This window comes from Rhinolophus sinicus, linkage group LG01 (genome assembly GCF_036562045.2).
Source record: "Rhinolophus sinicus isolate RSC01 linkage group LG01, ASM3656204v1, whole genome shotgun sequence".
In the NCBI taxonomy this organism is placed as follows: domain Eukaryota; kingdom Metazoa; phylum Chordata; class Mammalia; order Chiroptera; family Rhinolophidae; genus Rhinolophus; species Rhinolophus sinicus.
In genome coordinates, this window is record NC_133751.1 from 33,298,504 (window position 1) to 33,325,585 (window position 27,082).

General features: G+C 35.2%; 1 long non-coding RNA gene across 9 annotated transcripts in view; it reads left to right on the forward strand.

The window, feature by feature from the left end:
- LOC109449577 (uncharacterized) overlaps window positions 1-27,082 on the forward strand; it is a 473,005-nt gene that overhangs the window by 272,039 nt on the left and 173,884 nt on the right. For 8 of the 9 annotated variants that reach the window (XR_012494658.1, XR_012494653.1, XR_012494647.1 and 5 more), the window contains one exon: window positions 8,115-8,263. This is a non-coding gene — a long non-coding RNA (uncharacterized LOC109449577). Of the gene's footprint in view, window positions 1-8,114; window positions 8,264-10,631; window positions 11,419-27,082 lie in introns of those variants that run through there. The other variant, XR_012494657.1, reaches the window with a different exon arrangement.

A 27,082-nucleotide genomic window follows, 5' to 3' on the forward strand; every position in this document is an offset into this window, starting at 1 on the left:
TCTTTTTTAATCATGTGGACGTCCATGCAATCACAAGCAGAATAGCTAAGTGGTTTTTGTGCCTGCTTTTGTATCCCAGATCTGTCACTTTCTAGCTGCCTTACCTAGGATAAGCCACTTAACCTCTCTGTGCCTGAGTTTTTTCATCAAGGGTAGGTTTGAGGATTAAATGGGTCATATACTTAAACACTTAGAAGAAACAGTTCCTAACACAGAGTGAGCACTAAATACTGTTAGTCACTAATATATGGGTTTCATGTAGATGCTTATGGGAACAGAGCCAGGAGTGCAGTTTCCAGGCTCTCAGCCTCACATGGAAATGTGCTAGCTCAGGTAGTAAATGGCCATCAACTGTGATTGGATGGCCATCAGCTGTGGCTAGTTGGCCATCAGCTGTAACCAGTGAGCCATTGGCCACTAATATAACTGCTGTGGCTACAAAATGGGGGCTAGCAAGAAGATGGTGGCTGAGCTAGCAAGGGCAGATTGCAGAGAGGCGGATGCCGCCAGCGAGAATATAATGGTATGACTGCCTATCTATGGCTCCATGGGTGTTCCTGTTTGTCCTCACCATGTCCTGCATTCTTATGTGGGGAGCGGGACTAGAGACCTCACAGGCCGCCCTGCACGACACATGGCGCAGCGAGCAGGGTCCCCCGCATGACAATGCTCTTGAGATAGATGGATACACAGGTTACTTTAAATCACTGATTTTTAAATGTGAAAAGGTGACATATCAAAGGGAGGATGGAAAAAAAAGGTTTATCTGTATATAAACCTCCCTGGAAATTCTGATATGTTCCTTCTCCCCCATCCTGACCTATACCAAGATTCTTATCCTTCTCCCAACTGAGAATCCTAAGTTCTAATGAGAGATCTTACTTACAGGACTCTCTTGCAAATGTGAGTGGTATGGAGGCAGTAAAAGATTAAAAGCATTGATTTAGGTAGAGTTGGATCACATGATCTTACCTGTCTAAATAATAGCTTTCTTCACTCAGGTTTTTGACTTGTTTTATGAAACAAGTTCTGAACCTCGCTGGAATGTAATAATCCTCAACAGTGAGGGTAACATCCACTCCAAGTGCCCTCAATATGAATCTCCAAGTGATAGGCTGCTTACTTAGCAAAGTTCCAGGAATAAAGTGTATCACCCTTGGGACTAGGAGTATTCTCTGTTAACTGGCAAGAGCTTCGTATAACTGATTGTCTTCTTTGCCTTTAATGGTATGCAAAAATAGTAGATATGCATGTTTTTACATATGATTGATCAAAGATGCAAGTTACCAAAAGAGCTGTAGGGTATATGATCTCCTGTTATAGAAGTAAGCCCCCATGAGATGGCAGTTACAGTATTTTTATTATTATTACTATTATACTTAGGAAAAATATTTTTTATATTATCACAAAAGAACCTGAGTATGTTTACACTCACCTAGTTTATTTCATATTTAGTTCCTAACACATTTTTATTAGTTTCTACTTTTGGTTGAATTGTGCTCCCCAGAAAGGTAAGTTGAAGTTCTAATCCCTACTACTTGTGAATGTGACCTTATGTGAAAATAGGGACTTTGCAGATATAATCAAGTTAAATATCATCATCATTAGGGTGGCCCCTAAATTCAGTGACTGTTGTTCTTATAAGTAGAGAGAGATTTGGATATAGAGACGCAGACACGCACAGAGGAAAGATGGCCATGTGAAGATGGAGGCAAAATTTGAGTGATGGAGCTACCATCAAGGAATGCCAAGGAATGCTTGTAACCATCCAAAGCTAGGAAGAAGCAAGAAAGGATTCTCTGGAGCATTCAGAGAGAATATGACCCAGCAGACATCTGAATTTTGAGAACTGTGAGAGAATAAATTGATTTTGCTTTAAGTTTGTGGTGTTTTGTTAGGGCAGCGCTAGGAAACTAATACAGTTTGCATGTTCCACCACACTCCAACCACAATGACCTCATTTTAGATCCTCAAACACATTAAGTATTTTCCTTCCTTGATTCATTTGCACAGGCTGTTCACTCTGCCTGGAATGCTCTTCTACAGATCTCTCTATGGCTGACTTTTACTTTTCATTAAGGACTTAACACAGGCCAGAGACGTTCCCTGAGGATGTGAATTAAAGTAGCCAGTCATTTATTCTTCACCATGGCAGCCTAATTTGACTCCAACATAGAAATGATATTGAATATTTTTCTGTTTTATGTATTCTTTTCTCTGTGGGTTTATTTACTTTGGTTCCTCCACCACTAGAATACAAACTCTATGAGAAAAAGGATTCTGTATATTTGTTCAGTACCTAGAATATAGTCTGGTGAACGTAGACATTCAATAAATATTGACTGAATGAATAATTAAGTCATATTTTTTTTTACCCCTTGAAACAGAATACTGTGATGTCAGAGGATAAGGTCCTGGAATATATTAGTTGTGTCAATGTTATAAAGGGCTATTGTATGTCTCTATGAGCACGACATTTATGATATTTTTAGTTTTGCCATTTCAGTTAGTAAAATTGGGCTTGCAAAAATTATTTCATACATATTATTTTATATCTGAATAACTAACAGATATTGCCACAGTAGCAATACCTGAAAAGCACATTTTCTACTTTGGATACTCCTAATTTTTCCGAATTAGCTGCAGACAGAAAAGTCAGCTTTTAGCAAGTTTTCCTTCTTTCAGACAACAAATTCCTAAAGGTCATAGTTGATATATTCTGCAGTGTTTGGTTAAGTTGTCAAGAATACAAAGTAGAATCTGATTTGCTCTTTCTTGATAATCCTAATGTAGTTAGGCATAATGCATGAATATGTAACAGTGTGCTTATGAAGGAAGTTGATGGGTTGAACGGAACTGAGAACTTCTCTAATTTCCTCTTCAGGCAGTGTTTTTCATAAATATTTCCAACACAAATGACCTCCTTCATTTGATAACTTTGGTGAAATTCTTGCCTACAATTTTAGTGAGAATGATATTAACAAACTTCCTAAAATGTTCTGGAATTTTCAGATACTTTTCAGTCTTGAAACTGCCATTCCAAGTTGTTGATATCTTTGACATTCATCAGAATTCATTTTTGGATTTTTTAAAAAAGTTGTAGTTCTGATTTGCAATAACCTATATAGCCTTGTGTGTTATTTTGTCATAATGAATAGTTTTATTTACATGCATTTATTAAGTATTTTATTTCTTTCAATTGATAACTTGAGATCTGTTTCCAATATTAATTTTATTTTTAAAATACCTATTTTTAACTTTCTATTCACTTTGTTACCCTGTTAGTCATCAAACCATCCCATTTTTGTTCTATTGCTCAGCTCCTTAAACATTAGGAAGGATCCATTCTCTCTTTTTCTCTTCCTTTTCCTCACCTCCCATGTTCAATTGATTCATAAAACCCATGCACGTTTTATTATTTTTTAATTTTCTTAATTCTTTATTAGTTTTAGGTGTACAAAACAATCTAATAGACATTTATACCCCTCACAAAGTGCTAACCCTCCTCCCCCAATCTACTACCCCTCTGACATGGTATAGAGCTTTTACAGTTCCACTCACTCTATTACTTATGCTGTACTCCACATCTTATGGGATATATATATATATATATATATATACATATATATGTATACATATATATATATATATACACACACACATATATATGTGTGTATATATATATATATATATATATATATATATATATATATATTTAGTTATAGTTATAGTTGACATTCATTATTAGTCAGCTTCAACTTCAGGTGTACACAGGCACCTACACCGTTCATGAAATGGTCTCCCTAATAAGACAACTGTGCATCAAATACCCTAAAAAATCTTTACAACATCATTGATTATATTCCCCAAACTGTCTTTCTTATCCATGGTTAGACATTTTTTTTAAAAGAGGACATGCAGATGGCAAACAGACATGAAAAAAAGGCTCAACCTCACTAATCATTAGAGAAATGCAAATAAAAACCACAATGAGATATCACCTCACCCCAGTCAGAATGGCTATCATTAATAAATTAACAAACAGCAAGTGTTGGCGAGGATGTGGACAAAAAGGATCCCTTGTGCACTGTTGGTGGGATTGGAGACTGATGCAGCCATTATGGAAATCAGTATGGAGGTATCTTGAAAAATTGGAAATGGAACTACCTTATGACCCAGCAATTCCACTCCTGTGTATCTATCCAGAGAAATCCAAAATACTAATTCTAAAAAAAAAACTATGCACCCTATGTTTATTGCAGCACTATTTACAATAGCCAAGATGTGGAAACAACCAAAATGTCCATCAGTAGATGACTGGATTAAGAAACTGTGGTACATTTATACAACAGAGTATTACTTGGCCATAAAGAAGACTGAAATCTTACCAGTTGCAATAGTATAGATGGACTTAGAGAACATTATATTAAGTGAAATAAGTCAGACAGAGAAAGACAAATACCGTATGATCTCACTTATATGTGGAATTTAAAGAATAGAATAAATGAACAAACTAATCAGAGACATAGAGAAAAAACTGAGGGTTGGTAGATGGGAGAGGGGTGGGAAATAGGGAGCAGGTAAGGGGATTAGAAAGTACAATCAGTAACCACATGTTTTATTTTTAAAACTGCTTTTCCTTCTCTCCAACGCTATCACCAGAACAACCAAATAAACTTCTGATGGACCCTCCTCACTTAACTATGCTATATGATTCATTCCCTCGCACCTGAGTGACTGGAAAAAAGTGAATACTATCCTGCTACCACCATGCATCATACTGTGAAATAACATGCACTGTGCTTAGCCTAGTAAGGGTCCTTACTAGGACCCTTAGGGACAGCAGGATCGACCCTTCCAACTTCTCTAACATTGACTTATTTTCTGTCTTCGGACAAGCTGAGATCATCCCCCCCTTCTTTTCCCAGATCTGGCTGTCTGCCTACTCAGTTAGGTTACAGGTCATATATTACCTCTTCAGAAATACCAGTATTTAACTCCATCTAAATATGTGTCACTGTCATTTTGTTTTGTTTTGCTTTGTTTTTGTAACAGATAGCTTTTCACCCTTATTCATTTCTAACTACATCCTGAGTTTGTATACCCTCTTTACATAGCCATGTGTTTCATAGGGTGTAGGCTTTCGCCCCATGAGTTTAAATCTTTGTAAGTCTCACCCAATAGTTTTCAATCAACAGCAGGCTCCTACACAGATTTTGATATCATTGATATGAGGTTAAAAACCTTTAAAAAAAATCAATTATGGTATTTTGAGTATGCGTTCAGTGATTTCCTGCAATGGGTTACAATTTTATAAATAAGATTTAAGAAAGATTGCTTCTGAGAAATGGTCTTTGTCTTAAAAGGGAGATCAAAGAAGATCTATCCTCTCAACAATCAATGCTTCATTGTTGTATAAAAACAAGAAGGTTGGCACAGTTGGCACTGCCTAGGAAGGTGGGTAAAAGCCAACATCAGGATGTCAGAGAAGATAGACAGAGAGAGCCAGAATGGCATTGTTGAGTTAGGTAACACACTACACTAACTCTAGTCTTTTTTTTTTTTAATGTAAGGTAATAAATCTCACTCTTATTTAAGCCATTTTAAAATTGGATCCAAATTAATTGCAGACCAAAGCACCTTAACTGATATATTTCCTACTTTGGTACCCTGTCCAGTTGTCTGAGTAAAGGCAATATAATCTGAAATTACCTTGCTTATTTATTTATTTATGCATTTCTTTCTTTTTTTCTTTTCTTTTCTTTTGTCTTTCTTTTCCTGCATTTTAAGAAAAAGAACATTGTTTTATATTCATTTCTGACTCAGTGCCTAGAATATTGTTTGGCACATAGTAGATGCTGAATGAATATGCCAAAATATATGATGAATACATTCAATCTGTCAAATTTATCTTCTTAACATCTAAAGGTAAACTTCTCTATGCTCATTTACTATCACAGCTTTAGTTTATTAGCTTTTTCCAGGAATACTTTAATATTCTGTATTAAAATATCTCTTTCACACTCTACCAATTCATCTTCCACATTGCTACTGGAGTGGAAAAGATTTTACCTGCTTAAAATCTGTCTATAGTGTCCTAAGGCCTACAAAGGCAAATTCATACTCTACTGCATGGTAGACATCAAACCTTTACCTGCTTATCCAGCTTGTCTGCTTCCAGTCTATACTACAGTTATACCTAAGATCTTATATTTCTTTTAACAAACGACATGTAGTAGGCAGTATTCTAAGATGGTTCATAAGATTCCTACCTCCTAGAACACAAACTCTGTATAGTACCTCCCTTTCAGTGTGGAACCTTAATCAGTGAGCCTTTTTAAATGAGGATGTAGAAGTCAGACGTGGAAGAATTCAGAGATATTGCAGCAGATGCCCTGCTGGCCACAAGAGACTTCAGTCATATAACCACAAGGAATTAAATTCAACCAACAACCTGAATAAGCTTAGAAGCAGACCTGAAACTGCAGAGAAGAACCCTATCCAGGAAGACGTTTTGAGTGCAGCTTTGTGAGACACTAAGCAGACAATACCCCGAATTCCAACCTATACAACTGAGATAATAGGTATATGTTTTTCTGAGCTGCTATGTTTGTGGTAATGTGTTATGCAGCAGTAGAACACTGATACAACATGTTTTCTTAATCTCCTTGTCATTCACTCCTTGTTTTGTCTAATTTGTCTACCATGTCTGCCTGGTAGATACTGTCCCACTGTTCAAGATTCAACTCATACGTTATCTCCTTTAGGAATCCTTCCCTGCAAAACACCTTTTTCCCAACCCTCGCTAATTTGTTTTGCCGTGTCTTATTCTTCCCCTCAGTGGTTTTCATTGTGCTAACATTACTTCTTATGTATGTCTATTATATTAGAGTAGCAGTGTCCTTATTTTGAACTAAAGCTACAGTCCCTGTCTGGGCAAGACCAGTGTTACACTGGAACCAAGTTTTCATGATTCTCCTGATAAAAGTGTATGTCAAGTGTCCCTGGAGGCTCACGGAGATATCCAAGAGAGGACGCAACCTGGAGCAGCAGTGACCAGGTTCTTGTCTTCACACAAGAAAGAATTCAAGTGCAAGACAGATGCAGGAAAACACAGGAAGTTTATTTAAACATAAGTACACACTTGAGAGGGAAGTGCAGGGGAACTCAGAGCAAGTTGCACCAAGGAAGTCCTGACCAGGGGTATTTATACCTTCCAGGGGATAGTTTTGGTAACATTTCATTGACGAGACTCATCAGTTTCCTTCCAGTATGTAGGATCCTCAGTTTCCTGCTCTTTCTTCCATATTTGGCTCCTTTGGCACTGTCATGGGGTCAGATACATGCTGGGAGTTGTAGTAATCACAATGTAAATGAGAGTATAAGGACCTTATAATTAGCTAAAGTTCAGGTCCTGGTCAAAGGGATTAGCCATGCTGGATAAAACTGTTTCTTGTTCTTTTCCAGCTGCTGGTGCCAGATACAGTCACTTGTTAACTTTATAACCAGTGAGGCACATCACGTTGTACCCTGGAGGGGGTTGTCAGTTTCCTAGGCTAAATATCCTGCCTCACAAGTATCCCGAAGATATTTGATTGTCTCAGCAGCAATGCGGCAGGTTTTTGTGAGAGTGTAACATTAATCTTACTGTAACTTAGATTTCTCCCTACATTAACCCTCAACAGATTAAGATTTGTTAAGTCCATAGTTGATGATAGAGAAGGTAAAAACAAAATTTTAACAATTGACTTATGGTTTACAATGGCATAATAATGACACCTCTATTACAGTGGCCTCTTCTTTCTGAAATTATTCCAAAACAACGAGAATTGTAAGAAAGAGTTGAGAAAAACAGCTCCATTTTTGGTGAAACCAGAAACTATCTGTAGCTCTAAAAACTACATGAAGGATGCCTGCTAAGTCCAATGAAAATATGATGCAAAAAAATGCTGAGAAAGGAAACCTGCAGCCGTACCATCAGATGATGCTGGCATAGAGAACTCTCCCACATAGGTGGTCACTCACCCTAAAAGATAAAATATCACTAACAATTGCATTTCTAGAATAGTAGGACAGGCTAAGGGAGCTTTTCTAATCCTTGTTTATCATCACAGAGAAGCAAGAAGATGAAGCTGGAGAAGAGAGCACACAAATATGGTGAATGTACAGAAAGCAACCTGCCACAGAGGCCAGATAAATGAAAGCCTTAGAACTGTCAGCCGCCCTGCAGCTTCTGATTTCTTTCAGCGGGGAGAAATAAAAGGTAAATAATCCCTCTCCCTCTGTATATTTCTCACTATGTGTGTACATGTGCTCATGTGTTTGTGTAAATCGTATATACTCATACATGCTGTTATATTATGTCTAAGGAACCCAAAATGCAACTTGAATTATTAAAAAGGAATGCCTTCTTGTTGCACACAGAGACACGTAGTATTAGAAGAATCTCAGCTAATTGTAAACTTGAAACTTTGTGTCATAAGAAATTTCTTATGAACAAGGGAGATATCCTGGTGGCTTATAAACTGTTCTCACTCTTATGCAGCAGCAACCTCAGTAAATACCCAGAAATATATATCAGTTACATACGCATTAAAAGCGGGAATATTCAAGTCACAGTCTCCAGATGGGTTTGAAGGAATAAGGAAGATATAAAGTCCGCTTGAGAACTGGGGGAGGGAGTTTTTCCGAATACCTGACAATATCCTCACCTTGAACAGACAGTATTATTCGCAATCTGCTCCTCCAACAGAAGTATTAGATATGAGCACAAAAGTTGTTCCCTTTTTTGGGATCTTTTGATCAATCCCATCACTTTATACTTATGAAAATGATGCAATTATGTATTTTTAGTGTAATTTAAAATAATTAAAAGGATAGCAGAAAACAACCAATTAAAGTTTGTCAGCAGTTCAAAGAAATAAGCACAATTTACTATAAAAATTATATCTATTGATACTGAACATTATTTTGATCAAAGGCCAAGCCATACTAGATATGATTGCTAAGGTATATACTTCTTTTATATGTTATATAAAGGCAATCCCTTTCTAATGTATACATTTTGCATGTGTGTGTATATATATCTATATATATGTAACATGAACATATGCACATATACATATGTCTTTTATGAGAGAAAATAAGAGAACTTGTAGTAGAGTTGAGAACAAATAAGGAAATTGACTACCATAACTTATATTTAATATTATTTTGTAAATGCACTGGTTAATGGTATTTACATGAAAAAATGGGGTATAAAAATTGGTAAATAGGAAACAAAGTTAAAATTATTTATAGTGATATCATTGAATATCTATAAAACCCGAAAAAAAACAGTAAAAAGGTATGATAAGCAATAAGAGATTTCAATAAGATGGTTGGTGCAAAGTCTATATATATATATATCATATATATGTTAAAAATGTATGCACATTTTAAGAAAAGAAAAGTCTATATTAAAATTGTAATACTCAATATATATCAATAACAAAAGATGAATATAAGTCATGCTTGACTTCTGCAATTACAAGAGGTGCTCAAAGTGGTTAGCATCAGTGTAATTTTAATAGAATTTCTCCTTTCTTAAAATGTATATACTTTTTGTGTATATATATATATATATATATATATATATATATATATATAAATATGTACTGTTTTGTATATATATATGTGTTTTGTATATATATTTATTAGAAAAATATTGTTAGAAAGGGTAATGGAAGAAAGTGTTTCATTTACAATAGCCACACAATTATAAAATATGTCTGAATAACCTAAAAAAGAAAATATAGCTGCATTCTATGAAAAGACTATTATATTATGTCTAAGGGACCCAAAAGGAAACTTGAATTATTAAAAAGGAATGCCTTCTTGTTGCACACAGAGACATGTAGTATTAGAAGAATCTCAGCTAATTGTAAATCATTGTGTAAATTGTGATGCCTGTAGTCTACCAATAGGATATTTTTCATTAGTGATAAACAAGCTGATTTGAAAATTCATGTGGATAAATAAATCTTTGAGATTAACTAGGAAATTTTTGAAAGGTAAGACTCATCAGGTTGACTTGAATACCTGAAGATATTTAAGCACATGAAATATTATAAATGTTAATAATTAAAGTAGTGTAGTATTTATTCATAAACAGAACAATGGTAAAGAGTCCAAATATAATGCAGATATGTATGGGAATCTGGTACATGCTAAAAATGGCATTTAGGTCAGTGGAGAAAATATAGATTAATAATGGTGTTGTGTAATTGGTTAGTCACATTGAAAGAAAAAGTTTGTACCACAACCTCATTTCTTATAATCATTTGGAGATATAGGTAGTAATTAAATTAAGAAGATGAAAGAAGAAGAGAAAAACAAAAAGAGGAAACTATACAATTATTAAAATAAAATTTGATTTTTTATATTTTAAAAAATAATTTTGAAATGGGAAAAGCCTCTATAAATATTAAACAAAATTACAAGAACTGAGACCACCTGCATTAATATAATTAATTGTTAGGATTGAGAACTGAGACCACCTGTATCAACATAATTTAACTGTTTGCGCCATAAAATTCTTGCCTAAGAAGATAAGCCTAAAAATCATTAAATAACTTCACTGTTTACTTTAGGAAATTCTTGCAAATCAACTCATCTGGGTAAACAGTTTGCTTACTGGATGAAAAACTCACTCTCAGGACAAAAATTTGCTCACCGAGAATCTCTTCAGTACCCTTGCTTTGCTGTGTCCACCAGTCCTACACCATTATGTCATGAACTTTGCCCAGTTCAGCCAGTTCTCCACCTTGAAAGACACAACGGTAAACCATCTGTGTGTAGACCCACAAACCCTTTAAGTACCATTTCCTAACGTTCACTTTTTGAGATACTACTAAGATTCTCTCAAGGTAGTTTTTCCCTTGCTATAGTAATTTTTTTAAATTCAGATTTACTTGATCAGTAGGTTTTCCTGGTAATCCATTGTAGACAGTTGATAATCCAAAGCAATTTAAAAACTTCATATGGAAGACATACCAAATCAAAAGAAAAGTGATAAAGTGGGAAGTTGTGATATGATAAATGATAAACTTGAATACAAGTCATTGACAAAATTTTATTTACCTAAACATTTTAAAGACCCAATGAATTGGGGAAAAAAAATGGAAAAGTGTTACATACATGAAAAAATGTTTGTATCACGTGAAATACAAATGGTTTTAAAATACATGAAAATGAGCTCAACATAGATTATTTTGTCAGTAATGCATATGCTGTTTTTCAATTTTCAGATTGTCAAAGGTCAAAGTATTGTAAATATGGGGAAACATTGTTGCAGAGTTTGTTTGGATGCAGCTTCTTTTTTTTTTCTCTACCTCCCCCCTTTTTCATCCCCCCACAACTCCCAGTCAAGCTGTTGCTGTTCTCATTCTAGTTATGGGCATTATGGGCATTGCGCTCTACCCAGCTGAGCCAGTTGGTCGCAGGCTGCTGCCCAGCAACTCATAGCACCTCTCAACACCTGCTGGGCGTGTACGCTTGCCGCCATCCGCTCACAGCAGCCCACGGCAGGCCGTGGCAGCCCAGCTCAGGGTGGAACCGTTGTTCTCAATCTAACTGTAGATGGCACAGCTCACTGGCTCATGAGGGAATTCAACCGGCGACCTTGTTGTTAACCGTATTGCCCTGAAAATAAGACCTAACTGGAAAATAAGCCCTACCCCAAAAATAAGCCTCAGGTAAGATTGTCAGCCAGATGGACACATTTAGTGCACCCATTGCAACACATGATGGATGTATTGAATTATAAAATAATATTAATATATAATTAACTATAAATAAATAATGCTATTGACTTTAATACTTAAAATAAATGATAATATAAATGATAATTAAGTATTTGTAAATACCTGAGTGGGCCACTTTGGATGAGAGGTAAATACCTATGTAAACAGGTGAACTTGAGACTTATTGTTGAATGACCAGTTGGAGTACAGACACAACATTGAATAAGGTGCACACTTGATAACAAACGGACATGGTTGTGTCTAATATGAATCTTCATATGTTGTAATCTGAATCTTCATATGTTGTAATGGACGTACTTAATGCATTTGTATGAAATAAAGAAATGTTTTCTGAATTTTGGTGCCTGAAATTTTTCATTGCTTTTGTGTGGACCATCATTCTTAATTGTCATCATTTTTGTTGCTACTTCTGTCTCATAAGTCTTCAGTTAACACTTGATTTAATGGTAGATTTAAAGGGAACAATATTTTGGATGCTATACAAGATGAGGGCAAAAAGAAAGCTATTCTGTTGAGTACAAGAAAGGAATTGTGAAGGACTCTCGGGGCAAGAATCTTAAGGCTTTCTGCAAAGAGAAGTTGGATATCCGAATGGTCTGAAAATGGTGAGCAGAGGATGACAACCTTAGTCAATAAATGGATGAGGGAAAAACTAAGAAACACAAGTGTGAATCAGGTTGGCAACCATTATTTCCTGAGCTGGGAGACATCATCTGTGAATGGATTGTTGACAGAAGAGCAAAGTCTTTGGTTGTGCGTAGGGCTGGTATTCAAGCATTTGCCCTTGCAATGGCACCACAGTTAGAAATATCCACAGAAGAATTAAAAGCCTCATAACATTGGGCTGGATGGCTTCCTTCAGTGATGTGAACTGTCTCTAAGATCGACAACACTGTTCAAGCTGGAAGATACTGAACTTATTAAATGTGCACTTGCATTCAAGTCCTTTGTTGATGGTATCGACTTTTCTAAATACAAACTCTCCAACATGATTGCTATGGATGAAACTGCAGTGTTTATGGGCCAAGGATCCCAAAGGACAATTGATCAGAGAGGTGCCTCGTCAATCTACATTCCCTCCACTGGTTACAAAAGTGCATGTGTTACTTGTATTTTGGAAATTCATCTGGATGGAAAGAAAGCCCACCTCTAATCATCACTAAGGGCAAGAAAGATAAGGTTGAACATGTTTCAGGCATTTATGTTCTTGAAACCGAAAAAGCCTGGTGCACACAAGCAGTTATAAGGAAGTGGGTAGATTTTATGCTGCCACTTATTTTGTGAAGTGGTCAAAGAAGTCTGCTAATCTGGGATTCAACCAGCACTCGCTGCTCTACAGACATGAAGAACTTCCTTGCAGCAAGAAGAATAGATCAAATAATGATTCCCGCAGGAATGGCTGTCTATTTCCAGACTCTTGATATTACAATTAACAAGCCATTCAAGGGCCATTTGTGTATGGAAATCAATGACTACATTGAAAATAGAATTAAGAGAAATCAGCGTGGAAACTGTGTGAAGCTTAGCCTACAAGAGGTCGTGAGTTGAGTGAAGAATTCATGGGATAAAATCCCTGATAGCTGTGTTGCCAATGCACTACGAGCAGGCTGCATAGACAAGAAGTACTCCTTTAAGGAGAGCTCTATTGCTGGACATGAGAGACTGGGGCCAATGATTCTACAGAAAATGGAGTCACAAGAAATTCAAGCCAGAATTTGGGGTTTGGAGAATTATGACTATGTTCCAGAAGAAGATGACATGATTGTATTTGAATAAATGTAAATTTTTGTACATGAATAAGTGAATAAATGCAGATTGTTGTACATGGATAAATGTAGATTGTTGTACATGAAAAAAATAAGACATCCCCTGAAAATAAGCCCTAATGCATCTTTTGGAGCTAAAATTAATTTAAGACCCAGTCTTGTTTTTGGGGAAATATGGTAGGAGCATAGTGCTCCAACCACCTGAGCCACCTGGCCGCCCCTGGATTCAGCTTCTATGGAGTGCAACATGGCAATATTTATTACAATTTTAAATGCACATAGGCTTTGACCAAGGGATTCTACTTCCAGGAATTTACCCTCCAGATAGATTCCTATTAAGTGAAAAAATATATATGTATGAGGTTACTCATTTTAGCTATTTCTGGGAAGAGCAAAGGATTAAAACCTTTAAAATATCCATTATGATGGTATAATTAAAAAGTGACATTTGAAAGCAGCTACTATACATACTAAGATATGTACTCATGTCCACAGCATGTTAACTTTTAAAAAATTATTGAACGGGAGTGTGATTTTTATGCTATGATTCTAGGAGGAAAAGATATATCATTCAAAAGAGCAGTATAAAAACTCTTACACTGAAGTTAACAAAATGGTTTAGGGAGATAAATACTTTCCACTGCAAATTCTTTTCAACGCTTTGTCAAAAAATGTGCATTTTTTTTAACTCTTCACCCCAATAACATTGACAAAGAGAGCTTGTTTCATTAAAAACTCTGCTGCTTTAGAACCAATATAATAAATACACTTAAAGGGAATAGAGGTCCTTTCTGTATTTCTGCATGGTAGGCAGTGGGGCAAGGCACGTTGAATCTGTAGCAAAGGGAGGCTCCTTCCGTCCAGCACAGTTACAGTGGGGGTGTCAGTGCCCACAGCAGCAGTAGTGGTGCCCAGATGGCGGCTGGTGAACCAACGCTGGAAACACTGACAGGATAGCTTCATGTGGGCAGCACAAAATGTATCGGTGGATACAATATAAGACAAGTCCCGCAGGAAAATGATAAGAAGGTGAATTCACGTTGGTGCTCTCAAGACTGTTTATGAGGATATGTGAAATCCCTCTGCAACCCTATCCCTGGGTAACCCCTGACACTGGGAAAGACTTGGCAGAGAACTTGAGGTTTTGCAAAAGCAAGTGAAGATGTAGAATGAGGACGTAGCTTGTGCTACTCGAGCTACTGTGGTCAGGGGATAAAGAAAGGATCATGGTAGGGCACAAAAATTAAAACAAATATATAATGTTTTTTTGTAAGAGTTTTTAATAACAACAAAAAGTGTATATCAAAATTATCTAGGCACTCATGCTTGGGGTCAAGTCCTCAAATGTTAATGAATTTTAATGGAGCTAATAAAAAATGGCCCCTATAAGCAAAAGAAACACTTAAGGTATACTTAAGGATATTCTTTCTTCTCACTCAGGTGCTCAGAATTCAGTTCCAAACAACTTGTTCTGAGTAGCTCTCCCTCACTGAACAAGGAATGGCTAGCAGTGGGAATGATAGGAAATAGGTAGCATGTGAATATCTCATCAGACCCCCAGTCCTGCCTGCTTATTCAGCTTTATTTTACTTTCATCTTTACTGTTCTAGCCACCACAATACTCCTTGCTTCAGTCATACTAGTGTTCCGAGTCCTTATTGAAAAGCATTTGCTCTAGTGAGCTGCAGGGAGTGGGCTGGCAGGAGTCCTTCCCAGACCTGCTGCTCCCCTGAGGACCATGCCAAGCAGCTGGGTCTTTTCAGAGCTTCTCAGCATCACAGGAAGCAGCAGATTCCTCCACTGCCTTCACACCTCAAGCCTGCATAATGTCAGGGCTTAAGACAACCAGTACCCTAGGATTGCTATTAGTTTGGAAAATCAATCAATAAGCAACTTGAAATTAATTCCCTATCACGTAAACATTATATTAAGGTTGAAGCATAACATAAAGAATCGGATAGCATGATGATTTCAGCCGATAGCTAATTTTGTTTTTCGAATTTCCTTTAGTATTCATTACCTTTACTACTCTTGGTATTAAGGGGCAGGAAATGCTTTTCATTTTTTTATTGCTTTGTATTTGCTCAATATATATTTGTGACTATATCTTAAGTGCCAGTTTTCTGTGGAAACTTGGAAAGATTTTGAACTAACAAGATTATTATTATTATTATTTAATCAAAACATATTGTATTAAAGAAAATGTTTTGCGCGGGAAGTAGGAAAAGGAGAATGATGCTTCTTGTTGGTGAATTCTGTCCTAATCAATGCTTTATTAAGTGGTCTCCATTCATCATTGCCTCTACACTGTGGACTCATGTCCTGACTTGAAACACATATCCCCCTGTCGTAGGTGAATAGTGTCCCCCAAAATTCATCCCCATGTGCAACTTCAGACTGCGACCTTATTTGGAAATGAGAAGGCCATGTGAAGACTTACTAGGAGGAAAGCCATGTGAAGATGGAGGCAAAGATGGGAGAGGTGCATCTAGAAACCAAGGAAAACAAAAGACTGTCAGTAACCACCAGAAGCTAGAAGAGGCATGAGACAGTTTTGTTCTTCAGAGCTTCCAGAAGAACTCAACTTTGCCAACACCTTGAGTTCAGAATTCTAACATTCAGAACTGTGAGAGAACAAATTTCTGTTGTCTTAAGCAACCCAGTTTGTGGTACGTTGTTATTACAGCCCTAGGAAACTATTATACCCTCTCAAAGACAATATCCAATAAAAGGACATTTTATATTATATTTAATTTTATTGTAATGCCAAAAATTTTGCCTCTATTAAGTAACATTATTGAAGGCAACTAACATTTATTGAACATATTCTGATTTCTAGGCACTATTCATTAATAATCCACACAACTACTGTGGAATAAACATTAGTACCCCAAACTCACAGATTAGATTATTGTAATCTTTAGGGGGGGAAGGATCTTGTAGTATTAAGTAGATGAGTCACTATTTAAATTCATTTGTATTTACCTCAGTATTTATAGTCTACCTATTAATTTATAAGGAGAGAAAAATGAATTATTTTAACATATAACAAGATTTTAAATCACACTAAACAAAGAAAAGAGCACTCAACCTTTATCAGTGTGCAATCTCTGTATTTAATTTTTCTTCTCCAGAGCTGCAAGAGGTTGGACGATGTGTCATCAATCAGAATGAGCTTACAAATTCATTTAGAAGCACAGGCACATTGGAGGGTGCTATATAGTCAATTCCCTTTTTCAATGAGAGTGCTCTCTGACACCACAAAGCTTTCATGTCAGAGTAAGCCTAATGACAAGACCATTACTTCAGGTATTGACCAAAATTGCAAACAGAAGAGCAATAGGTAGGTTTTCCTAAAGATGTTCTTACAAAGTGGAAACAGTTGAACAAATGCATTACTCTCTTTTTTAAGTAGAGTTTGCCTTTTACTCTATATTAGTTCATGCCTGTGATCCTTAATGATAGATTGATTTATAGCAAAGCAGTTCTTACCTTGTAAAGGAAGCATCTGTTATAATGATGGGACCAACAATAGTGTTGTGACAGTTCATTAAAAGTATAAGAGTGTTTGGGTTGAGAAGAGTGACTGTGTGGCTCGTCTCCAGCCTACACTGCATCCAACACTGGGATTCAGACCTACTGGATCTGTCAGGGGGATTCATGTGGCAGAGGACTGGAGAGGCTTTGAGAGAGAATTTATTTTAAGGGATAATGGGGACATCAGAGCACAGGCCTCTATTTATAAAACTTTAGCTCTAAAAAGAGAGATGTATTAGTTTGATAAGGCTGCCATTACAAAGTAACACAGACTGGGTGATTCACATACAACAATCTATTTTCTCGCAGTTTTGGACTCTGGAAATTTGAGATTAAGGCGTCGGCAAGGTTACTTTCTTCTAAGGCCTTTCTCCTTGGCGTGTCGATCACCATCTTCTCCTTGTTTCTTCACATGGTCTTCCCTCTGTACATGTCTGTGTCCACATTTCCTTTTCCTATAAGGACACCCATAATATTAGAATAGAGCCCACCCTAGTGATGTCATTTTAACTTAAATACCTCTGTAAAGGGCCTATCTCCAAATACAGTCACATCTGAAATATGGGGGGGTTGGGGGAGGGTTAGATGTTCAACATATACATTTTGGAGAGATACAGTTCAGCTCATCAAAGGAGAGATGATTCTCAGTACAATGTTATAATTGTCAAAAAATTAGTCCTTGATCCAGATGTCCATAGATCTATGTCTAATTCCTTTGAAGGTTTTGAAAGATGTAGACTCTAAGGCATACAATAACTCTGTGACAAAACATAATAGCCAAAGTGTGAGAAGCATCCTGCACTACTGCATTGGACATAGTGCCCATGGAGAATCTTCTGGATTCACAGTGTTAAAGATGCTGAAGAAATAAAAAAATAAAAAAAAGAAAAGAAATTCCACTGACACTAGCAAGAACTAAGCTCCCAACTATTTTCTGTTGTACCTATTCCTAAATCTAGGTCATCATGATTCAGTCCTATGGTCCCTGCATCTTGTCCCATGATTAATACAACCTCATTTTCTTCATACCTTTCAAGAATTTGAACAGTGAAAATTCTCTAAAAAGCAAACAAGCATAGAAAAAACTTTACCTGGCCATCCTCATTTTTTCTGGTAAAGTCTTTAAGCTTCTTGCTCTCCATAAAACTGTCATGTGCTGTTCCCATGTTTCCATATTTTTATAAGAGCTTTGAGCTAATGGCTTTCTTTTTCCTTCTCCTACAAGAGCCACACTTGCTTTCTGAGATAACCATCACAGCAGGGATAGAAGTTCCTGGCAGAGAAAGAGGCAGCAGTAATGCCCAGCAAAGGTGACGGTGCCAGTGGCAGCAGTAGAGATTATTAACAGTGATTCCAAAGCCAGATGGAAACAGTTCAGCCATAGGGGACAAAGTGTAAGTCAAAATGTCTCCCTATAGTATTCAAACAGAGTGGTTTGGCAACAGACAACCCTGTGGGAAGCTGAATCAAGATGAAAAGGAGGAAAGAATCCATGAAGTTACAGGACTTATCCCTGAGGATAAGGAACCTTTTGGAATATACACATAATTTGGAATATACATTTTAACAGGGACTGAAGTTTCAATGACAGTAAGAGGAGGGAGACCCTTGAGATAAATGGGCCTCTATTACCGATATGACCCAGGACAGTAACTTTGTATCATTCTTGTGAATGATACTTCCATAGAGTTGTGTTCTAGGGAGACCATTTTATAGAATGCTGCATTCTACCATATTCTATATTCATATTGTGTTTTCTAGGAATGGTCTGGCCTGAAACAGTGCAACTGCTCATGTCCATGAAATGTGACCCAATATTAAGTCTTAATTTTGGTTGCCTTTAAGAAACACCTTAGATGTACATATTAATGCATTTTCACATGTATAATTATATTTTAATCTCTTTATTCTCATAAGTTCTATTAGATAAACATTATATTGTTCATACCTAATGAAGTAGAAAATTGAGGAGTTATTAATATTTTGCTGTTTCTATTATAACGTATTTCAATAGTACAATTCTTAGCACAGTAAGTGTTCAGTAAATATTTGATAACTATCATAAAATAGATGTTTTAAATCTTCATGGATATGAAAACTATTCACAGTCAACCACACCGGTAAGAATAGAGAGTTGCTTATGTCTTTAATTTTCATGAAGATAAGAAATCCCCTCCCCCCCGAAGCCCCCAGCTCCTTGATGGCCAAGAAAAGATAATACTTAACTTAGTACCACACTCAATTAAAAGTAAATGATATATATATATATATTTTTTCTCCTAGTAGACTAGTAATGATGGGGACATAATTAGAAAATAATTTTCCTATCTGAAGACAAAAATCCATTCATTTATTCAACAAATATGTATTGAGCATTTACTATGTGTCAGGTACTATTCTTGGTGTTGATGGATTAGCAATGAGAAAACAAAATAAAAAACCTGCACTTAAGTGAGCTTATATTCTGTATTTAATTACTTCCTCTTAGGATTTGCATTACAGTGATTTAACTTTGGGAATCATCATCTAGTATTTTTTATGACTTCATAATTGAAGATAGTATATAAGTCATGTCTTGTCCTCTTACAAATGACAGAATTCCAATTCACTCTGGCTTTAAAAAAAGAAAGAAAGGAAAAAAAAAAAAAAAAAAGAATCGTTGAGCAAACATGGCTGAATACAGGAACTCTTGTTGAAACATGAAGTTCCCCGTCTTCCCTATTACTTACTCTGTTACCTTGCATTGACCTTGTTTACTGGCAGGCTATCTACATGCAGGCTTCCAAAACTCCAGGTTTACATTCTACCAGTTTATAATCCCAGGGGGAAAAATATCTCTTTTCTATAGTTCTAACAAAAATCTCAGGTAATACTGTTATTGGTTATGAATGTGTCCACTCATGAATAAATCCCTGACATACAGGCAGTGACCTCATGTCTTGAGCCAGTGGAGGGACTTGTCTCATCTGAACAACATAAACTGCTAATAGATTAGTTAAGGAAAATGCCATTTTGTTACCAAATAAATGAGCTTTAAATTTGGACAGACAACCACAGAACTACATTCTAGCTCTTGATGCATACTGAAATTAAGTGATTTTTCACATGGAATTTAAAGGACTTTGGAACCAAAGCCAAATTGGGTCTTAGATTCCTAAATCCTAGGCCAGAATTATTTAATGGTCTTCACTGTCAGTTTTTATTATGGAGAGTAAATAAGATCATGAGCTAATTGTTCTTTGAAAAAGTAATAATGTGCTGAATAAATGGCTATTATACGTGATTCTTAGGCAATAATCTAGAAAGCTCCAGATGTCCTGATTTAATTTGTGCACTTAAAATTATTGTATCTGAGTGAATGTTTTATTAAAATTATTTGGAAAGTATGATATAATAGGTGGATTTTTTATTCAGTGGGTTTGATAATAACCATTTAGAGATGTCTTCTGGGCTAAGACAACAAGAAGTTCTCTCTTACATAAAGAATGAGAAGCGTTGGGTAATATTTTTGTTTGAATAGGGCTCCAGGCTCTAATATAAGGCTTCATAATGGCTGTACTCAGTCCACTCACTCAGCTCTCTCCACGCTCTGAGTACTATCAAACTTCCCCAAGATCAACTCACTGGTCTGGTAGCTCTTTCCCCAATCCTCTAAACTACTTCTCTCCTAAGGGAAATCATTCCTTCCTTATTGCTTCCCCTAGAAGAGCAGCATTCTTGTCTCTCCTGAAAATATATTTCTCCTTCTTATCTGGCAAGAGACACTTAGGGCCTACTAAATCCAGATTTGGAAACATCAACAACCCTAAAACCAGTTCTCCTTTCCTTGAGGAAAAGGGAAAGCTTAATAATTAATTTTCTTATAGAAGTGAGGAGAAATTTTGTATTCTATTTTAATATAGCAAGGCAAAGAAAAAAAGTTATATTTTCACATTAAAACAGTGGGAAACATTTTGGCACAACTCCATGTAATAATTTTTGTTAAATATAAGTAGATTTTTCCATTATAAATTTTAAAAAGTTTTTTAAAAAACATGACAGAAATTTAACTTTTTTTAAACATAAATATATCCCTAATAAAATATATACATAATCAAAATTAATTAATCTTAAGGGAGAACTTACTTGAAAAATTGGTCTTAATATGACTAAACTTTAGCAAGCCAGAACTTTGATGAAGTAAGTAACGGACTCCTAAATATATAGAAAAGAAAGTGACCTTAAAATTTGTCATGTCCCTCCAAAACATTTTATAGTTTAAAAAACTGTTCAGAGTAATGATTTATCCATGTATGTAATTAAAAATATCATTTTTCAGGTATGCAACAGTATATGTCCTGATCAAGTTTGCTTCAAGTTTGTAACGATTATATATTAACTGTTTTATTTATTAGCTTGTTAAATTTATTTCCTATAAATTATAATAACTATTCAAGATGGTATCACTTCTTAAATAGTGTATTGTATATTATGATAAAACTTCAGCGTGCTAGAAATTGTTTCCTCCATTATTTTTCAAGAAATCATTCAGCATCCACAACATTTATGAGAAACAAACACAGAAACTCTATATTAAGAGACTACAGAAGGAGCTAATTCTTAAAACCGAAATGGAATGAATGTCCACAGCAGTGAGTATTCATCAGAAAAGGCCTATGTGTAGAACTAAATTAAAAAAAAAAAAAAAAGCCACTCTTGCATCTCAGGAGTCCAGCAAAAATTACTCATTGAAGATAAAGTAAACATTTTAAAATAAGGTGAAAAACTAAATATCTTCACTGTAATAATAACATCAAGAGGGAATTGGCTAGAAGTAGAGGAGAAAGGATTAAATGAGAAATATATATATATATATATATATATATATATATATATATATATATATATATGATACACACAAACACGAGTCATGATAGAAAATGCAGGAATGTTTAAAAAAAATTAAAGTAAAAGACACATTGCCATTAATCCCCCTCAAAACACTCCTCCTGACTTTGAACACACTTATCCCATCGTTCTTGCCACTTTCTGAAGCATTCTGGAAATCCTCTTTTGTGTCTTTCGTTGTGCTGTCATGGCTGCCTCAATGTCCTGAATCGATTCAACACGTTTACCTTTCATGGTCATTTTGATGTTGGGGAAGAGTCAGAAGTCACACAGTGCCAGATCCGGTGAAAAGGGTGGATGAGGACCCACCATATGTTTTTGTTTGACAGCAATTGCCATACTAGAAGCAATGTGTGACACGGGACATTGTCATGATGGAGAATGAAGTAAAGACACTCATGAAAGGAGACTTCCAGAACATGCTTCAGAACATGGCAAGAATGATGGGATGTGTGTCTGAAGCGAGGGAGGATATATTGAGGGTGATGAATGGCAATGTGTCTTTTACTGTAATAATTTTTTAAATCTAAATATTCACCATATTTTTTATCATATTGTGTGTGTGTGTGTATATGTGTATGTGTGTATATATACCGTGTTTCCCCGAAAATAAGACCTAACTGGAAAAGAAGCCCTAATGCGTCTTTTGGAGCAAAAATTAATATAAGACCCAGTCTTATTTTCGGGGAAATAACTGTATTAGGTAGGGCTACTATGTCTCCTGTTCTTACTGTGTTCCCCTGAAAATAAGACCTGGTCTTATATTAACTTTTGCTCCAAAAGACTCATTAGGGTTTCTTTTCTGGTTAGGTCTTATTTTCGGGGAAACACGGTATATATAACCATAGGAAACAGTTTTCTCTGTGAGGATGGAAGAAAAAAAAAAGTCCTTGTATGGAGGGGTGAGGGGAAGAACTATATAATACTATTGCCTATTGTCATTGACAAAGAGTAAAATCTCAAAAAATTCAAATTCAGAATCCTGGATCATAGGAAAATCTCCACTTAGCATAAAACATATTCCTACACCATCAGAAATGCGAACTTCCTAGGTGTCAGAACAATAAGTGTATAACAATTAAACAAACAAACAAGAACATAATGATATTTATTATAAGATAGTTTCACTACAGAATAGGCAAAATATATTATGCCTAAATATTTCTGTTTGAATTGTAATAATTGAATAAGAAGTATTGCCACCCAGTAATAATGAACTTACCTTTTTTTTTTTTTTTAAGATTTTATTGGGGAAGGGGAACAGGACTTTATTGGGGAACAGTGTGTACTTCCAGGACTTCTTTTTTTTTTTTTTTTTTCCAAATCAAGCTGTTGTTCTTTCAATCTTATTTGTGGAGGGAGCCATTCAGCTTCAAGTTGTTGTCCTTTCAGTCTTAGTTGTGGAGGGCACAGCTCAGCTCCAGGTCCAGTTGCCATTGTCAGTTGCAGGGGCCACAGCCCACCATCCCTTGAGGGAGTCGAGGAATTGAACTGGCAACCTTTTGATTGAGAGCCCACTGGCCCATGTAGGAATCAAACCAGCAGCCTTCAGAGTTAGGAGCATGGAGCTCTAACCGCCTGAGCCACCAGGCCAGCCCATGAACTTACCTTTTAAAGACTCCCTTACTGAAGTTAAGTAGAACACTTAGGAAAAAAAATAAAAAAATAAAAAAAAAATCAAACTAACGATCTACTTGAAGATGTTGGAGCAATAACATGAGAGTAAAGATCAACTGGGCTGTTCTTCTGGGGAAAGGTGGAGTTCCATGATATATTAGAGCTCCTTTTCTCCAAAAGACATTTGTTGATTGTAGATATAGTGGCAGAGGTGTTGAATAGCACACTTTGACAGCTTTTTATTGCTACAAGGGCAAGACAAGGACTTTAAGACATGTCAAGAGGGATGCCAACTGAACCACCCTTACTTTGTACATAAACCTCTGAGGACACTAATTCAGGAGTAACAATAAACTCAAGTCAATCAGAGCTACATTCCAATTTCAAATCACTTTAGCCTTAGAAATTTCATTATAATGATCCTAAATATAAGACCCAGTCACCTGGCAGAAAATGTATCTTTTTAAAGTAACGTTAGTCATAGGTCTCACAGTATTTATACAAACATTTTTGCAAGTACAACATTGAATACAAAATAAAGAAATAATTAGATAAACAAAGAGATAAAACATAAACAAAGATCACCAGAAGCAGCAGGTAACAAAAAAGAGACAAGTGATGACATTATAAGGGGCAGACATGAAAAAGACAAAAAAAAATGTTAATTCTAGGAGAGAACTGGGAATTATATAAAAGAATACAATTGAACTTCTAGAACTGAAAAAAATCTAATATAGGAAATAAGAACTCGATAAGCAGGTTTAAGTGATTACAAAGAGCTAAGCAAAAAAATAGCTAAATATAAGTTAAAGGGAATATTTAGAAAAGATCACAAATAAATGGTACAAGATGTAAAAGAGGGACTAAAATATGTGAAGAATAAGTGCCAAAAATAAGTGCCTGACAAACTCTGAGTAGGATAAATAAAACTAAGTTTCTAACTACGTACATTATAGTAAACTCCTAAGGAAAATACTACGTAGTGAAATTCAGATAAATATAAAAAATGTATACATCATAAGTAATTGGGTTTATTACAGAAATGGAGGTGAGTTTTAATATTGAAATAGCAACAATTGTTATTCATCATATTAAGAAAATATATTAAGAAAATCATCTAATCTCCATTTGTTCAGGAAAACCCTTTAACAAAATCAATATTCATTCAAGATAAAAAATAATCTTAGCAAAAGACGAATAAATGATAATTTATTTTTTATAAAATATATTTACAACAATCTGAAATGTTTAAACACTTTTTTGAGAGGGGAAACAAGGTAAGACTACTTCCTATTATCTTGCTACTTATTGCTATGCTGAGTCCTCACCTATGTAGCAAGACAAAAAATAAATAATAGCTAAAGAAATTGGGAATTAAGAAAGACTGTCCCCATTTGAGATGGCAAATGTCACAGAAAAATTATTAGAAATATAATAACTTGTTAAATTTCTTCAATGCAAAGTTAATATTTAACAAGTGAATTTCTATATATCAGCTTTTATAGACAGAATTACGCCCCTCACACAAATTCGTATGTTGAAATGCTAAACCCCAATGTGATTTTATTTGGAGAGAGGCACGTTAAAGAGGTACCTAAGCTTAAGTTTGGTAACAAGGATGGGAGCCTAATTCAATATGACTGATGTCCTTAGGAAAAGAGGAAGAGACACCAGGGACAAACATACAAAGAGAGGGTCACCTGAAGGCCAGAGAGAAAGGCCTCAGGGGAAACCAAGTCTGTCAATACCTGGATCTGGGACTTCCAGCCTCCAGAACTGTGAGAGAAAAAAAAGAAAAAAGAAAAAAAAAAAAATATATATATATATATATATATGTATATATATATATATATATATATATATATATATATATATATATACACATACATACATACATATGTATATATAGTTTGTTTGTTAAAGTCACCCAGTCAGTGTGTGGTATTTTGTTATGTCAGCCAAACTTATACGTCAGCCAAAAAAATTAGAACATGACAATAAATATATATATATATTTAAATGCACTAAAAATAATTGGAAATTAATAGCTGATGTGAAAAACTTCTATCTTAGACTGTTTTCTTCCAGAAACAGACCATGAAGGAAGAATATATATATATATGGAATCATATGAAAGAAACAAAAATGAAAACTATTGAACTGTGTTGTCTTTGTGAAATGAGATTTGATGCATGGGAGTTAGGGGTGCTGGGGAGATTTTCTCTACATAACTCACTTTTATACTTTTCATTTTTTTAATTATGTGAATGTATTACTCAGAAACTTGGCTTTAATAATTTGATTCTTTTAAATAAAATTGAAGTGAAAATAGATTTATAAGAATTATTTGATAATATGAAATATGTCAGGCTCTCTGCAACATTAATTTAGTGAAACAAAGATGAAAGATGCCATTACCAAAGTTACTTTCTTGTCTTCAAAAATTATCTTAAAAAAATTATCTTCCAAGTTTTTATCAACATTTTTCATATTGTCAGTTCCATTTAAAACATCCTGTCATTTATTTTTTATAACAAATAAATCAGAATTCCTTAGTTTATATTCACACCTCTCTCATATATGGGTTTATGTTTTGATGAGGGTTGCTTTATTTCTTTGAATTTAGAATTTTTTTATTCTCAGAAGAAAATTGTACTTTTGTGGTTAATGTGGTATAAGACAAAACTTTTCTTCAAGTTTCTATTTCTATTTTATTTTAGAAAAAAAATGCAGGCAAGTATCATTACAAATAATATCTTTGGCAAAATTTTGTCTTGATATCTGTAATAACATATATATTCAGGCATGTATTTTGGTCTGAAAGCTGATTCAGTAAGGCAATACAGGAAAGGAGATAGTGAAAAATAAAATAAAATAAAATCTCCAGGTTAACTTCAGCATGAGAGAAATAATTATTTAAAATAAAATGTTGCTATTTTATTTTTTAAATTGTTTACTGACATTCCTATATGTGCCAGGGTTGATCTATTCAACAGATATTGGTTCAGTTTTCACTTGAAACCATATTGTATGTTGCAGACACAAAGCAGGTAAAATATTATCCCTTCTAGAAAGAAGTTTGTATATTATTGAAGACGGTAGACAATTCAAACCAGCATTGCAGTATAATGGAAGTGTTTCATGAATATATGTACTGGTGGTATGTGATTGTGAAAGGCTGGAAATGGGAGCTTTATTTATTTATATTATTCTGGAACAATAAGAATGATTTCCAAGGAGAAACAATACTTGTTATTACATTTGAAGGTTGAATAAGATTGTCGCAATTCCTCACCTGAAAAGACTCTCCCTTTATTGATGATCTTTTTAATTTCTGTGGAAATGTGTGCTTCTCCTTACATCTGTCACACTTTTAATCATATCTGATACTGTGATAAAACTGAGCATGTCTCTCATGCAATTCTCTCCTTTGATATCAGTTTTCTGTCTAGTCTCTTCTAGTACCCATAA